Below are 4,898 nucleotides of genomic sequence, written 5' to 3'. Positions count from 1 at the left end.
TGAGGACGATAGTCTTGCCACTGACCTTATATCTTTTGCTCTTTCCATCTTGCGATGTAGTCAAGGAATGACAGTGGAAGGCACGAGCAGCTGGGGTTGCTCCCCAGAAGCCCAGATGCACTTGACTCCTGTCCATCTCTCTGTCTCTATAGCTTTATCTGTGTGAAGCAGGGCACTGAATTTAATGTTTGCTCTCGATTGCATCGCTCCACTGAGTCCATAGAAGTGACAGGGGTTGCTCTACTATAAATGATGCACTAAGGCTCCCACTTCACCAGGTAGTGCAGCTCATGCCTAAATTTAAACATAGGATGGCCATGCTAAATGCAATGACGACTCCCATGCCTGCTGCAAATCCCTTGAGGTCAGATGGTTTAGAAGCACAGGCAAGGGAGAAGGAATATTTCCATCTGTTCAGGATCCTGCCTTTGCCCATGGGCCATGGCCCCACGTGGGAGAAGACACTGATGACGAGGTCAGAGCCTGTAAATGCTCACTCTTAGCCATGGTGAGGAGGATTCCTTGGCTGCAGCCACTGAAATTTCAGAGATATGAAGCTCAATAGTCTTTTCCATGTTGTCTTTGCCAGATCTTCCCATTTTCCACTAGCGCTGTGCCCGCATGCAGCTTTTCAGCAGTGTTGAACTCCTGATGTGGTAGAATCATAACGTCTCTTGAACCAATGCTTAAATACTTTCTACAGCAATACCCATCCACAGAAAGGACTTCTGGTGTTTCTCAGTACCCACCCTGTGCATTTGCTGCTCAGGCTGCAGTTGAACCAATACCAGCTTTTGATGCTTAAAGCAAGCATCAATTCAAAAGTAACAGATAGAAGAATATTAATAAATGGCTGCATAGGACAAAGGAGGTTGGTCCCCAGCCAGGGCAGCTGATGCATCTGTGAGATTTTGCTTGGCTTGCCATGGGCCTCTCGTGTGACCGGAGCGCAGATGAGGATCATACAGAGTAGGAGAGCAGTCTTGGCTGAGCTCAGCTTTATGCTGCAAGCTAAATTCAGCTCGAAACCCCCCTGAGTAGGGATTACAGAATCTGTTTGCGATCACAAAGCACTATATAATTGTAACTGTACGCTTCTTTTCTTATCGTATTTGCAATGTTGATATGAACTTTAATGAAAATGAGAGGATGAAAAAGGCTCTCATATTTTGGCCGGCTCTGAGGCAATGCTTTGCATTATCTACCCAGAAAAAATAGCTCTGTTAGCACAATAGCACTTTTTTTTTAACCTCTTGAAAAATGGAGTGAAGATAGTGTTTTATTTTTGGTTTCCAGTTGGCTTCATTTTCCACATGGGGTTCAGGACTGGGGAGTTGGGCCTCCCCTCTGCTCCTTGATGGGATGGGGACCTGCTACCTTCCTCCCAAACACAACAGGGAAAAGAGCAGAAAAGAACCAGTGCTACTGAAGTGGCCCAAATAGGTAGGTCAGGCCCAAGCCAAGGAAAAGCGTGAACAGAACAGAGACCAAACAGCACACATTGACAGCACCTCCACCATTCACAGGGGATGGAAACAGGAATGCTACCATGCTCCGGGCAGCAAATGCATAGCCTTGCACTTCATCCCTCACTGATTCACTGCCAGGCTCCCATCTGGAGACATCCATGTCCTCCCCATAGCAAAGAAACCCCATACAGAGCTTAAACACACCCCACAAAATACAGGCTCTGTCAGCTGCCTGAGGGTCACAGTGTGGGTGACACAGTGTAAATGTCAGTAGCTTTGTGGCACTGGAAGGATAAACCCATCTCTTTGTTCTCTAGCCCTTCCTCTCCTCAGTGGTTCTCCATCCTTTAGCTCTGCAGTCTAGGCTCTTGGGGACCCCGTTTTGGTTTAGCCCATGATGCACTGAGTACAGGAAAGGGGATGGAAAGAAGGATGTACCTCCTTAGGCACAGAGTCTTCACAGGGGGTTTCTCAGTGCCACCCTCAGCCCTACCATTGCAGCTGGGTCATCACCTCCTGAATAGTGCCATTGTTACTGCTCCAAAATAAAACAGACACAGGAGGCGTTTCCACCCAAAGAAAACCAGTTCCCACTGGTGACTTCTCCCCCCTTGCTTGAGAATCCTCCTTCCCTCCCTTTCAGGGCCCCTGTAGCTTTCCTTTGTGCCTCTTCTAGGATGAAAAGGGGTAGTCATTGATTGTATTAATAATTCAGAGCCTAATCTCACGGATGGGTGTTCACGGCCTATGAGGTGGCAATCTTTCATCTTGAGATCAGGATCAGCCAGATCTTTTAGAGGTCAAGGAAGATAGCTGCATCATGAAAAATGGCTTCAAAATAATAGGTTTACGTGACTCTTGTGCATGGATAAAAATGGCAAATGGAAAGCTTGTGCATCTCATACTCTCCATTGCCCCTACATCTCAACTTGGTGATGCCCACAACCCCTTGAAGATGACTTCCATTGGCTACAGTGAGCTTTGGAGAGATCTCTGCCACGTGCCACAACCCATCCATGTTCCCCAGGTCACCTGAACCTTCCTGCTCGGGACAGCCACCTGCCTGCTGAGGAGGGATCTTGCATTACCATCCTTCTCCCACAGTCAAGCTCCTCCTCTAACTGCCTACTCGGTCATGTTGTCTTTATCATTTCTGGAAGGACAACGTGTACTGGCACTATTGCTCTGGTTGGTTTGTGGCCAAGGAGGTCCCTGTGCAGGGAGAGGGAAAAATTCATCTTCAGTACAAGTGGGTGAAACCGGTCACAGGCACTAAACTGGGGATTCATAGGACAAGCAAAGAACAGGGAAATCTGAATATTCTGGATTTCATTTTTACCTGGATGTACTTTACACCCCGGAGCAAATTTACACTGCTTCACTTGGAGCCTATCTAAAAGGCCAAAAGTCCACTCTCCATCAAGTCCTCTTCTCCCACAGCCCACAGTTTATCTGCTGCATCTACACCAGTGCCTGTTAGCTGGGTGTTGCTCTCACCCCAGGGGTGAAGCTCAGGCAGGAGGGTGCCCATGGAGGGTGCCGTTACACCTACACGTACGCTCTACACCTTGCCGGGTGTTTATGGAGGAAATGGCAAGGTCAAAAACATGCACCTTGCACCTGGAACTGAAGGTGCCAACTCCTGTTGCGATGCCAAAGATTACCAAAGATTAACAGCGCGCTGATAAGAGCTGTGGGAAGTGGCCAGCGGAGACTTCTGAGTGTTCCCACAAGCGCAGCTGTGCTTTGCTGGAGCCTCCCTGCTCCAGGGCTCCCTGTTCCCAACAGGAACCAGGCTAAGCACCAATTTGCTGCTGTCACGGTGATGTTGTGCCACTGTTACCAGGCATTTCCAGCACCCTGTGCATTAGCATTCCTTGTGCTTTGCCTTCTCAGGGAAGCGCTTCCACAGCACAACCATAGCTGGTGTGTTCGTGGTGGTGATGTCCCCCTTGAGCAGCGGTGGCACTGTCCCCAAGTGCTCGGATTAGTAACGCTCCAGTGTATGGTATTTTACAGCCTGAGACTGGAGCCCGACCCACTGTGCACACCTGCAGGAAGAAGGCCTGGGCTTGCCATCACTTCTCCCCCTCCACCACCTCCTTTGTCTGCTGCATTCACTTGGGCTCCTCTGAACAAGCAGTTTACCTTCTCTCAGGCAGGGTTTGTGTCTGGTTTCCTGTCTGTGCTGCATCCCAGGCCTGACAGAAGTGTCTCTGTCTGTGCTATACTGTCCAGACACAGCAGTATCCAGAACTGTGAACTGATTTGCAAATAATTATTACGGAAGGAAGCTGTTCCTTCTATAGCTGATAACTTATCTGGTATACATCAAGCTCTCCCAGCCTTTTCTCTGCTCTTGCTTTAACAATTCAAACCCCAAACACGCTGTTCCTTTGTCAGGACTATACACTTATAGCACCCCCCTTTAAGAAACCTCTTTGATGGCAGGGTTTCTGTAGCAGGGCTGTTTAGATTTGTTGTGATTAAATCACATCCATTTTCTAATTTGTATCTAGCACACACTTAAATACCTCCTTAGGCCTGAGCTGTATGGGCACATTTTTTTCTTCGCTGCTGACTTAATCAAGCAGAGGAGAGCTGCTGTGTGCTGGCTGCGATTGTCTCTTGCACTGGGAAAAAAAAAAAAGGAGAGGAAGAAACACTTTGCAAAGGGCTGCTATTATCCACGCACTACGGTGACAGCACATTTAGCGTGCTTGAGGCTCTCGGGCTGCAGTAATTAATTGTGTGTCTGACACTCTGGCTGGCACAGCCTTGCACCCAGAGCTTTCCCATCACAGCAGCAGAAAAGCAAGCACCCTGGTACCCATGCATGCCAAAATCGGTCCCCCCAGGCCACGGTGGGAGACGGGGGCTCACCCCAACGGTGGAGGGGGAGGCTGCTACACTGCCCAGCTCCAGGAAGTGCTGGGTGTTGGGGTGGGGGGGCTACACCAAGGTGCTGCTAGAGCCTGGGGTCTTATCCCTTCCCCATGGCACGCACACAGCCCTGCAGAGGGTCCTCTTCCTTCTCCCGACCCCCATCCTTGCCACAATCCCTGACAACACGAAGATGCTCTCAGCTCCTATACACACCCCATCCACTGGAGAGGAAGTGCCCCCCAAACCCACCTTCCCCTCCATACCCCCTGCTGCAGGTGGAGCATCCCCATCCCTCCGGGTACCCTGCAAACCCCCCTCCACTCCTCCCATCCCTGTGTCCCTGCACAGAGAGAGGGGGTACATGGGGGGGTTCACTGGGGACCCCCACTGCTCCCTCCCTGCCCGGGGCTGTGCCCGCCCTCCCTCCGCGTATGCTAACTACGCTGCTCAGCTTGTGAGGAGGGAGGGAAGAGGGGGGGGAAGGAAGGAGGGAGGGAGTGAAGGAGGGGACCTCCCTATCTGGCTCTATCTCCTCGGCTCCTC

Source organism: Pezoporus occidentalis, unplaced genomic scaffold, assembly GCF_034315485.1.
Source record: "Pezoporus occidentalis ecotype Australia unplaced genomic scaffold, CSIRO_AGI_Poc_V1 ctg11, whole genome shotgun sequence".
NCBI classification, from domain to species: domain Eukaryota; kingdom Metazoa; phylum Chordata; class Aves; order Psittaciformes; family Psittacidae; genus Pezoporus; species Pezoporus occidentalis.
This window is presented reverse-complemented; position numbering follows the sequence as displayed.